This window comes from Rhinolophus sinicus, linkage group LG11, assembly GCF_036562045.2.
Source record: "Rhinolophus sinicus isolate RSC01 linkage group LG11, ASM3656204v1, whole genome shotgun sequence".
Taxonomy (NCBI): Eukaryota; Metazoa; Chordata; class Mammalia; order Chiroptera; family Rhinolophidae; genus Rhinolophus; species Rhinolophus sinicus.
The window spans coordinates 56,797,233-56,809,957 of record NC_133760.1 but is presented as its reverse complement, the minus strand read 5'-3'; the positions used below and the strand labels follow the sequence as shown (position 1 = coordinate 56,809,957).

Genomic DNA, 12,725 nt, shown 5'->3' with positions numbered 1-12,725 from the left:
CTAATGAGCTTTTCACTTTTCCACACGGTTTCGTGTCTCATAGTTATGAGCACATTTAAATCCTACAACAACCCAGGAGTTATATTGAACAGTTATTACAAAAAAACAGTTGAAAAGTATGGTAAAAATGGAAGAGACAGGTTAAAGGGAAGCTGGTAGCAAATAAGTTTAACTACCTAATAAAGCAAGGATATTAAATGTGTAAGAAAAAAATATGAAAAAAGGAATATTTTCATGTAAGTTTCTTTGGTATATGGGTGGGGATACTCAAATTGCTAGGGCATTTCTGCTCATTGATATTTCCATGCCTTTGAGCTGTGTTCTTGTCTGTGTTTTCTGTGGCTATTTTTTGATCTTACATTCTCAAATAATATTGCAAGATTCCTGGTGGCACTATAAGCTTTGGGGATACCCCAAGGTAAGGTGCTGAAATAGTTAAAAAGTCGAAAGTGTCTCATACACACAAAAATAAATAAAACGTTTAGTCTCATTTAGCCAATCAGAGAGCAATGAGAAAAATTATAATGATAGTGTCTTGGAGTTGTGTTGTCCTGTATCATGCATGTCTAACTGTGAATTTTGGGGGGAGATTGTTTCATATTGAATTACCTTACCTGAAAAATCATGCTTGGGACTATAGAATCACTAATAGTTCCAGCCTAATGGTCTATGATACTCTCTAACATTGTTTTCAGAATGGTTTGTAAGAAAGGCAAACAAGATGGAACTATGAAATTTGAATATTTTTTAAAAATTGAAATACAGTTATGATAGACTGTTAAATAAGTTCTTGATACTCACTTTTTGATTGAAATAACTACAGATACTTTAGATTACCTCAAGTGATTAACTTGTATATTATAAATGACTTATAATTACATGTTTTATATATTTAATTACATATAACCTCTAAAGTAATTTGTAGATTACATATAATTTTATATAAACCATATATAAATTATACAAATACATAATTATTATGCATAATTGCATAGAGACTATGTTACATAATTCTAAAGTTGAGTTAAACAAGACAAAGTAATAATCAATTTCCCAAATTTAATTTAAATTACATAATTGCTTTTTATGAGAGTGTTTCTCTATGGTGGAGAACAACTTCTTGATGGACCCAAATATGAATTCTATGATCCAGAGATTCCTGAGTGTGGAAAGTTGTTGGAGATGCTAGTTTGCTTTAGAATGGTAAAAAACATGGTATTAGTTAACACAGGGATCTGCTTAAAAAAAAAATAGTTCCCTCTCCTAGCAACGCAAATTTGTGGACAGCAGTAGATACAGGAGAGTTGATATCCCAAGTAAAAGCCAAGAAATTGAGATTCGCTATGAAAATATACTTCTCTTTAATATTATTGAAAATTCATTTCATGTATTTAACCATTATTCCCTGAATGATTAGTATATGAATAGCACTGTTTTTGCAAAAGAGAATGCTAAATAAACTCTGGGTGCAGTCACTACCCTTCTCAAACATATAGAAAATAATTTAGAAGAGACAACTTATTTTACTCCAAATAGTTATTTAGCAAAGTAGAATAACATTTTATCCAAAGGTATGATATAAGCGAGAATTCAATTAGACATCAATTATTGCTGGGAAAGCAAAAGACATTTTTGGAGAAAATGAAATGAACTTCAATTACCTTGAAAGAAATAGATGATTGGGACTAAGGGCAAAAAAAAAAAAGGGCAATTTAAGTGTAGTAAGCATCATAAGCTAATGTTTACAGCCTATAATGAGCGTGGTATGTGCAGAAGATAATGGTACTACAGTGAGGTGTGGCGATTTGTGCTGAGATATGGTGGGAAATAATGGTAGGTAAGGTAAGGCCAGATAATAGTCTTAAATAACAGAAAATTTGGATTCTATTTACAGACAAAAGAACCACTGGTAGCTTTTGAGGAGCTGAAATTAGTGTTTGAAGAAGAGAAAACTGAAAGCAGAATAATATGCAGGTTGCGTGTGATGATAGAAAAGATATTATATTGTCAAAGAGATTTCCTTGGTTCTAATTTTCATTTTAGAAAGTACTAGCTATATGATGTTTGATAGTTCACTTAACTTTTCTGGGCTTCAAGAGAATTATCTATGAGATCTGTGTGAAAGTGAGTGGATCTGTCTTATATAATTTTTGCAGATAATTTTTCCAGCTTAGCTGGACCAGGAAGACCAAATATAAAATTATTCTATTTTTCCAAGTGTGAGTTACTAATGAGCTGGGGAAATAAATGAACATATAGGACAAAGGAGACGTAAGGGTCAGAGAGGGCCTCCATTCCGAATTGTTTGATTCTTAACCAAAAACAGAAGCAGCTTAGTTAAGAGAACTATGGTGTGAAATGATTAGAGGAGAAATCCCTAAGTCACATGTTGACTATAATGTGATGTGAGGACATTCAATTCTTTACGACCTAATGTGGGTGAGTGGCAGTTATTAAGGCCTTAAGCAAAGTCATTTCTTTAGGTTTTATTTTTTTTCTATTCACTCTACTTTCGCTCATCCCAATAGCCAATTCACTACCGAATCCTGTTACCTATCTTAGATATTACTTATATTCACCTAGTTTTCTCCACCCCACTTTGTCTCTAGCTTCTTAGATGGTTGCTACCGACTTTGTGAAAAATTGGCAAGGAAACCTGTTATGTTCACTTGTTATAGCTACAATCTAAGAAAATTAAGCGAGTCTAAGTCAAGTTGTTCTCATATTTCAAGTGACTTAATAGTCTTCAACAATTTAGATGAACCAGGGGAATGTTAAGAGAACAGAGACAGGCATTTCTCTCTCATATTCATGCACCTGCATGATTTACCTACAATAGATTCAGAACTTGGCTTTCCCAGGGATTAGATAAGACAGTTTAGGAAATAGAAAGGGAAATCAATTTAACGTATGCAGCTAGGATGTGCAAAAGTGGCTGGGAAAATATAACCCTCTGGCCCGTCTCTGAAGAACTCACAAACTGAGAGTGATCCTTCGTGTCTTGGTGCACACAGCCTTCCAGGGAGCTCTACCCGATAAGCAAACGGACTGTGGGGTGGGAAGACTTGCTGTGCTTTCCTCCATACCACTCATCCTTGGGAACCAAGATGTCCCTTCATTTATCAGTGAAGGGCAACCTGGGTGGATGAGCCCATACTTTAACTGAGCTGGTCTCCCTACCTCCAGGAGTGCTCACTTTCAGTCCACTCCGTCCGTATTGATATAAATATAATCATGGTTGTGTCACCCTTGCTCAAAATGTGTTACTGGCTTTTCACTATCTTCAGCATGAAGTACAGTCCTTCATAAATCCCTGTGTGACGTGGTTCTTGCATTACTGCTATAGCCTCTGTTCTTGCCACTCTGTACTTTGTACTCAGCGTTCCAGAACTAAACTTTTTCAATTCTTCAAACATGTAATATAGCTCTTCTTTCATACATGTGTCTCCTCTGCTCAGAATATCCTTCCCTCCCTGCTTTACCTCCATGCTTCATTAGACTCACTCCCCACGTAGTCTTAGTTTGGATTTAACTCCCTTTGGGAGCCTTCATTAAAGCGCTAAAGAATCTGCACACTTGCATATGTTCCCACCATCTCATTAGTCTCCTATCACATCAACACAATCTTGTGATTTTCTTCTTTCCTGTCCATCTCACATCTACATCACTAAGCTCTGTTAGGGCAGAGACTGTATCTGTCCTGTTACCACTCTACCACTGTTGCCTGCATAGTATTTGGTATATGGAAAGCTCCCCATAGATCCATATTTAATGAATAAATGAATGAATACAATGTGCCAGATACTATCCTAGTGGGCGTGTGTGTGTGTGATTTCATTAATCCTCATATAAAATGTTTGATGTGTACATTGTCCCATTTCCAGGTAAGGAAACGTAGATTTAGAGAGAAACGAGCTCACTAGCCCAGGGTTGCACAACTGACACACTGCAGAGCTGGGATTCGAACCTTGTTATTTCAAATCCCAATATCCATGCACCTGTCAATACACTAAACAACTACCGAAAGCAGGGAGAATGAATCTTAAATGAGTGTGGGGAGTTGGAGTTGTATATCAAGGACTATTTAGTTTAAGGCTGGTAATTGAAGATTTAAAACAGAACTACTTCATTACGGAAAAGTGGATAGAAAGATTATAAGAAAGGCTAAGCAGTAGACCCCAGGCATTTTTCACTGAACCATCGGAACTCTGCATTCTTAAAGTCTACTCCACATAGCTGACAACTTCTTGTATGCCTTTCATCTCCTATAAGACTCTCCAGAATGGCACAGTCCTTTTTCTACAAGATCCCATCACTCTACATCATGAATCAATCTTTCTTTATTAACTCCACATGAGCATTTTTTTATTATTATTGCCTTTACCTCTGAGAGACAATTTTTTTTTTTTTTACCATCGGCAATTCAAAATAACCACAATTTCCATGTTTAGAAGAATGTATGTCCAATCTCTTTATATTCTAGGTTCTTCTGTAAAAGGACTCTACCCCCTGTTGTGGAGACAGCATATATGCTTAATTGAAGGGATAGTTATACAAACGATGGGTGGATTTTGAATTTTATATATCCATCTTTCACAAACTGTTATCTTGTTTTACATTATTATGCATTGATATTTATAAATCACATCCCATCGTACTCTGAATGTAGACTTCATGCATTAACCGAAAAACAAGAATTTTGAGCTTCACGGGCACTGCTTGACAGCTAACAGCTCTGTTCTCTCACTGTTGCCAATTTGCACAGTAGTGTTTCTTCATTATTTGAATATTTTATTGCATTTGCCGTTACTCATTTACCAAAAAATGAAGTGATAAATGGAAAAAGTGATAAGTGTAGGTCTCATACATTTCACAAAATTGAGACAAAGATTGAAATAATTGGCTATGTAAAAAAAAAAATGGTGAATTTTTAGCTCCAGTTGAGCCCTAAGTTAATTGTGTGTTCAATTATAAGGGAAAAGAAAAAAAATTAAAGAATATGTACAAAATGCTGGAAATGGGTTGCCAAGATTGAGTCTTGGCATTCTATTACACTTTTTAAATTATATGAGGCTAGACCTCTACTTGCAAGTCCTAAAATTTTCACAATCTGAATTTATGTAGGAAGAAATCATAATTAGAAATAGAGGGCTGTCTCTATTGATATACTCCTTTGCCCTGTTAACCTGTCAAACTTGTTTGAGGATTTTGCAATTAAAAAAGAATACATACTCCTTCGAGATCACACAAGCATCATATGCAGTAGAAGTTTTCTATTCCTACATATTAGAAATACATTTAGCCAGTATTCTGCAATATTCTGCTTTTTTGGGGGGTGGGGTGAGAGGTTGTTTTCATATCTATTTAAACTGCTCATGTGGGGAGATGTTCTAAGTTAACTGAATTCCAGTAACAGAATGCAATAAAACATGTTTTATTACTGGAATTCTGTTATTTATTAGATTTTTACTATATGCATGCCCCATTGAGCCTCACTTGATTTTCCTGAGTATAGTCTTGGCTGGTCCCATTTGGTCCAATGTAGTTAAACTGTTCTTACCTCCCTCACAAATATTTTCTTATAATTCACTCATTGATGGGAAACTGTCATGAGTTTCTCCAGTCTCCACTTGGTCTAGTTCCCTTTGTATGCATTTACCAGAAAAATATTTCTCAACTCTTGTTTTCATCACGATGTTAGTTGACTCAAAATACCTCCACCCCATTCCGAATCTCCAGCTCTGGATTTCAATGCATCCTACCAATTTCTCCTTCCTTATTCCTCTCCTCTCAAGCCTCATTTCTCATTGTTTTTCTTTGCTTCATTAATGAAGTCAAATTCACCTTCTTGGTAAATCCACATAACGCTCCTTTTAATGTTCAGAGGGAGGCCAGGGAAGGAAAGCAGAATGAGAAAGCAGACAGCAGGGAAGGGAAAGCAGAAGGAAGAGAGGGAGATGGGTGGAGGGTGGAAGGAGGAGAGGAGAGGAGAGGGCCGGCCTCTGCTATTACATGTGGTGTCTTGGTCTGAATCTGAAGCCATTCTGTCCTTCAGGAGACAGCCCCAAGCAGGGCACGCAGAGCAAAGCATGGACTAGACATCCACCCTCCACACACACACACACACACACCACCCCCATCCCCCTTAGCTGTGCAGGGAGCTTTTCAGCAGGTACAATTCTTCCAGGTCATGCATCCTGATATCTGAGAAACTCATCACCCCTCATGGTGCTAACCCCCCTTCCCCAAGATAGTGAGTTAGTATTATCTTCCTACGAAGTAGAATTCCTGGAATTCTTACTTCTCCTTTCCCCTACACGTGCCTGGACCCTATTGATTGGGCTCTCACGATATTTGTTCCTCCCTCTCTAAGAACTATCTCCTGACAGTTTAATGCTAAGGGCAAGGTGTCCCTTTTTACTGAGCTCTGTCCAAGGAAACTTTCTTTCCAGGTGTGCAAATACAGTATGCTTCACTTAATACTAGTGTTTGTGAGGAGCTAAGGCAAGGCATACAGAATATTTAATTTTAGAATACTGCTGTGGATCAGCCAGAATTAAATTAGTGGCTTTTCCTCCTAGGACTTGTAAACTCCTATGGCATCCCAATTTTTTTATAATTAAGGAAAAACACGAAAACAACATCCTTATATAAGGAATAACTTAGAAATCACAACACTCTTCTACATCGGTAGCACAGAGCCACCTTTATGAAATTCTAAAAGTGCCATGAGAAATGTGAAAAAGAATGAGTTCTCTTATTGTAAGGAAAAGGCAGGTATATATAATCACAATTCTTCACGCTCCCCTCCGGAATCTTAAGGATTGACTTCACACAGAGGACAGGCCGGGTCTGTGAAGAGAACAAACCAGTCCCATGACAGCAGGCTCTCACTGAGTTTCCTGTGTCTCCGGAGAACATTTTTTATTGTCAGAATGTGAACAACTAATAACTCAAAAGGTTTTCCTCTGATAGGCTGTGGAGCTCAAAAATCTTGTCAGAGATATATTTCGAGTACATCAGGAAGTCCACGTTCATGACATGACCCATTCTCACACAGGTATTTCCAGGAAACATTGTTTTGTAGATGTCATGACTACATCAGAGTGGTATGTGTTCACATTTGTATCTTTCTACATAAGTTTGTCTCCACTTGCAAAAGTTAGAGGACAATGAAATTATTTATCCAATATGTCCTCCTATACTCTCTTTGAGTTTCTTAAGGGAATGCATTAAAAAACACACAATTCAACCAATGGACTTAATACGAAACACAGTGACCAAATGTTATTTTCCGGTTTCTTTTATTCCGGTGCACGGTGAATGCGTATGGGTTTTCTGGAGGATAATTTTTAGACATTGCAGCTTCCCCAATGGGGAAGATTACATATCATCTCCCACCTTCAGAGAGAAGAAATATTCTCTTCCGTGTCATACTGAAGGATTTTGACATCGATGCAAAGAAAATGAGAAACAAAGATCAAAGGGGAAAATGATTAAGGCAGGAATATCAGGACGAGCCTTTTGGGGGTTAGAGTAGAAAAAATGTGGGTGTTAATGATGGACTCTAAATAAGTATAGAAGGAATATTAGAGTTTGGATAATTTTAATAATGGAAGCTGTGACCTGACAGATGAAGCAAAGCCAGTGTGAAACTCAATAAAAGGAAAGCAGAACAGAACAGAAGAGGCTGCTTTGTAAGAGCCTATTGAGGAAGAAGGGCAGGATTAAAAATCTAACTACAGTTAAAACATGTGATTATCAGAGGGTTACCTATCCCAACGGAAATGTGGTCATGATCTGAAAACTGAAATCACTTCTGGGTATACCCATCACTCAGCGAACCACGCAAAAAACAGGTGTGTATAGGTTACCCAGAATGACGTTTGCTTTACTCAATTATTTCATTTTCTCCAAAGTCTTATTTAAGAACACAAGCTCGCTATTACTCCATCAGAAATACTAGACCCAGGTAGATGTCACTGACCGACTGGATGCCAGAAAATTTCATGCTTACTTAAAACAGCAAAGTGATTGTGCTTCTGCTTCAGCCACGACAAGATAACCAATATTACACTTACTCTCCTGCTTCCAAAAACTAGAAAGATGGACAATATATATGAGGCAACTGATTTTAGTCATTGAAACGTAGGCCTCCCAGGTCTGTGCTGCTTGTAAAAGGAACCACTAAGGTGACTTTTCTACTGCTGTGTAACAAGTTACCCTAAACTAAGGGGCTAACACAACACTGATAGCGCGATCAGAAGTCTGGCAGGACTTAGGGTATCACAAGGCTAGAATCAGGGTCAGCGAGGTTATGTTCTTGTCTGGAGCCTCTGGGGGAAAAGCTGCTTCTAGGCTCATTCTTACTGTTGGCAGGATTCAATCCTTGCTGTTGTAAGAAAGGTTCCAGTTACTTTTCTGGCTATCAACCAGGGACATGTCCCCACTCCTACAGGCCACCTGTATTCCTTGACACATGGCCGCCTCCATCTTCAAGTCAGCAAACACATATCAAATCCTTCCTCTGCTTTAAAACTCTGAGTTCCCTTTCTTCTACCGTCGAGAAAATTCTCTGCTCATGTGATTAGGCAGGCCACCTGGAATACTCTCCCCACCTTATGGTCCACTATGGTCATATGACATAACCTATTCACAGGTGTAAAACCCATCATATTCACAGCCCTGGGAATTATGCAGGTAGGGTGTATATATGGGCAGGTAGCCAACTTAAAATTCTGCCTACCACACACCCCTGGGGTCCTGAGCCTACATAGTCTCCCTAACAAACCTACAGCACCACATAAAAGTGCATGCTTTAAAGTATGCACTGCATCTTTTGGAATAGACCTTATTCTTATAAAAGAGGGCCTCCAAGTGGACACTTCAGCCATGCCTAACAGGCTGCTCTTGCTGGCTGGAAGCTTCTGGGTGGTATAGATTATAATACAATAAAGGAAATCCCATGGTTATATGTCCACCTGTCATTCCCTTTATATAATATAGGTTATAATGTGACTCTTTGGATAGTTACGCTGTTGAGGTTTCCTGGCAGAAAAAGAAAATAAACTGATACCCTCAACTACGTATCTGTTCCTGTCAAAATAAATCACTACTCCTTCCAGGGTGGAAGGGGTCCAGGGTGCAGTAAACTCGCCACAAGTGGCTGGTTAGTTGCCGTGACGGATGGTGTCCTATCAGGGACTCCTTACCATGTGGTCTCTATGGCTGACAATTTGGACATTGGGTGGCGGGAGTAGCTAGATCTTAGCAGCTTTAATACGTGCAGACCTATGCTATTGGAGCATGCACAACCCCTGTCCCAGCCACTCGGGCTATTCTCTTCACACGTCCCTTTTAAGTGCCACGACTTGGTTATCTGATGACAGAGGCTGGCAGATGGTGCTGCCAGATGGCACTGGCTGAGTCATTTGCTCAACCTTGTTTTTTTTTTTTAAATTAAGACTTCATATGTTTTAGAAGCATTTAAGGTCCACAGTATAATTGGGGGGAAGGCACAGAGATTTCCCATATACTCTCTGTCCCCACATGCACAGACTCCCCCATTACCAACATCCCCTATGAGAGGGGTACACTTGTTATCATTGATGAGCCTACAACGATACATCCAAAGTCCATAGCTGACATTAGGGTTCACTCTGGGTGTCGTACACTACATGGGTTTGTATTAAGTTGGTGCAAACATAATTGCAGTTTAAAAGGTTAAAAAGAAAAATTGCAAAAACCGCAATTACTTTTGCACCAACCTAATATAATGCCATCCATCCATCATGATGGTGTCAGGATTTTCACTGCTCTACAAATCATCTAGGCTTTGCCTGTCTTCCCTCCCAGACTCATTTTCAGTGCCTTTTCTTTGATGATGCTCTGTATAATCCTTAACATGGGGTATCACGGTCTTCACATTTCCTGTTCACTCACGTTTGTTTATTCACATAGCTATTCCTCTGAAGTTTCTTGGTCCTTGTGCTGCAGTAGATGAGAACCCTTTACATGCGACCCAGGAGGCCTTCTCGCCTTCACATGACTTTGAATTACTGCTCAGTACACTAGCTCTGCATTATCCTTTTCAAAAGCATCTATCACACTTAGCAATAGCCAATTGGTTCTGCTGTCCTTAGAGTTACTATCCCCCCATCCCCCCCATAATCCTCAAATGCTGATAATCAGCTAATACATTGCTTTCTAACACCATGACATCCCAGTCCCCCACTGCTGAAAGTTTTAACAATCACACTGATACATTTTGCCTGGAGGTGGCTGTGCAACAGCTACCACCAATGGGGGCCTTATTGTCATCCAGATGGTAGGTGACCCCATCTCAGTGTTTGCTGTTATGGATGCTGCCTGGCACAAAGGGTCACAGGCTGGGGTGCCCGGAAGCAGACTCTGAACTGGAGATTACCCAGCAGGGCACCTACTAGGGCGTGCTCATGAGATCTATACCTAGGGAAAGAAAGAAGGATTGGGCAGAGGGAGTGTTTGAGTAGTGAGGTGATGTCAGCAAAGTTCTCAGCTGATTTCACAGGAGTTTTGCTGTTGGCATGGCCCTTTAGAGTTGTCCAGAGTTGGGACTAGAGGAATAGGCCTTCATGGGGCATCTCCACGCCGACCCCTTGATCGGTCATTGGGTGCAGGAATACTCAGAAAGGGGCCTTGTCTTGGATGAGGCAGCTTTACTTAGCCGAGGCAGTGCCTGGTGGTGTGATAGCTGTGGGATGTCATCAGGCAGCTTCCTGTAGCTTAGAGAATGGTCCCTTCGTACTTGAAGGTGCATCTGGGCAGCATGTCAGCATGGTATGTGCCTCTACATGAAGATAATTCAGTGGAAAAGTTATGTCCCCCTCAACTATAGTTTCTTATGTGGCCTTTACCAAGATGCCGTATACTTGAGGACAATAACTTCTAATTTCAGAGTCAGTACAACAGTGTAATATTTGTTATATCCAAATATTATATCCAATGACTACATCCAAATCTATCCTAAAGGCCAATATCATGATTTCATGAAGGAAAGACAACCCAGCAAGTCAGAAGCATTCATTTAGAACTAGTTCAGAAATCACATTCATCTATAATACCAATAAGACAAAAGCAGCTGCTTGTAACAGGAAACACAGGAAGATAAAATAAATGTCTATAAAGACAAATCACCATTTTTTTTAAACCTTGAGCATATCTCCCAGTGGAAATTTCTCAAAGCTCAGTGGCTTTCCGGCATAGATTTCTCTGACAGAGTCAGTGTTCCCTGCCACTTCTTGGGGTTATGAATTGCCCTCATCTAACCGCACGTGCCACGTGGTTCAGTCCTTGTAAACCGCAGAGCTCAGAACTGTTTTTCTTATACACCTTGCTCATTCTCCCTGGATCAACTTTCTCATGCACACAGCCTTTGTTGACCAGTCCCAACAGCTGCTGCTAAATGTCTACTGACAGTGAATCGGAGGGTCTCCATGAGAGTCAGTTTGCTGTTCCCCACTGCGCTGCCCATGAGAGAAACGTCCGAGACTGGTAGCTCAGATTTGTTTTCCAAAAATCTAAGTGCTTAGAGTCAGATTAACATAATTATTTGAATGTGCCCTTAGGTGACATTTGCTCCTTTTTCCTCCCTAACAAAGACCCATTGTTAGTGTATGGAGTCCATCTTAATCAGAGCTAAAATATTGTTTTCTCTCTCTCTCTCTCTCTCTCTCTCTCTCTCTCTCTCTCGTGTTTATTCCTGGAAGTCTGCCCAAGTTTCCAATTCAGTGGCCCCAGCTGAGGTGGGGACATCTGCCCAGAGCTGAGCAGGTGAAATAGGAAAAGGTAGGAGTGACTCTGGGCCCGAGGCCTCAGAGCTGTGAGAGGATGCTGGGGCCCAGGCTGCAGGTGAGGCCTGGGCCATCGGGCTCCCTGCTCAGGGACTTCACTAGGGCATCCTCCATCAGCATCCTCTTGCGTCACCCGTTCCCAAAGAGGGACATCATTGAATCATCGAATAACAAATCTGTCTCTTTCCCAGAGGTCCCAGTAGGGTCAGCCAGGAGCCGACCCTCGCCTTCCACCTGGGGGCTCGTCCCCTCTCCAGTCACAAAGACATGTTAGCACCCAGACATGTCACCACCTGGACCCCCTCGGCCTTCAGAGCCCCAGCGTTCTCCACAAACCCAGGCAGGTGGGTCTTGGGACAGCTAGGGACAAAGGCCCAGGGACTCCAAACTGCACAACTTTCTTGCCCTGTACTCTGCTAGGGTCACCTTGTTCCCAGGCTCCCCTTCAAACACCATGACCAAGGAGACGGAATCTCCTACCTTGACTGGGGACACGGCTGTGGTGACACTTCTGAAACCACAGCCTGCAAGTGTCCACTCTCCACTTGCTCTGTCCCCTCTTGCTCCCATTGTGCCAGCTGAGCACTTGCGCTGCCAGCACTTAGCCTCGCAGCCTCCTGGAGACCAGGCCCCACCTCCTATTTCTTCCTTTCTAGTTTTATTTTTCCTTTTTCTTTTTTTTTCTCTCTAAATCTGTAGAGGATTGTGGTGAAGCAGATAAGACAGTTTGGGGTTCGTAGGGAATGGGATCATAGTGCTTGGGATCTGTGACGGATAAAATACTTGCGTGTGGAACCAGTTCTGACAGTCACATAAGGACCTGTAGCCCAAACAAACCCTATACTCTGTATGTATTTATTATTTTGTTTCTTACACAGGGGAATGGTTTTGCCC

The 12,725-nt window shown here is 40.5% G+C and overlaps 1 pseudogene; it reads right to left on the bottom strand.

The window, feature by feature from the left end:
* Positions 1 to 11,852: 11,852 nt before the first annotated feature.
* LOC109433971 (peroxiredoxin-5, mitochondrial) lies at positions 11,853 to 12,401 on the bottom strand (annotated as a pseudogene).
* Between the last annotated feature and the right edge of the window lie 324 nt (positions 12,402 to 12,725).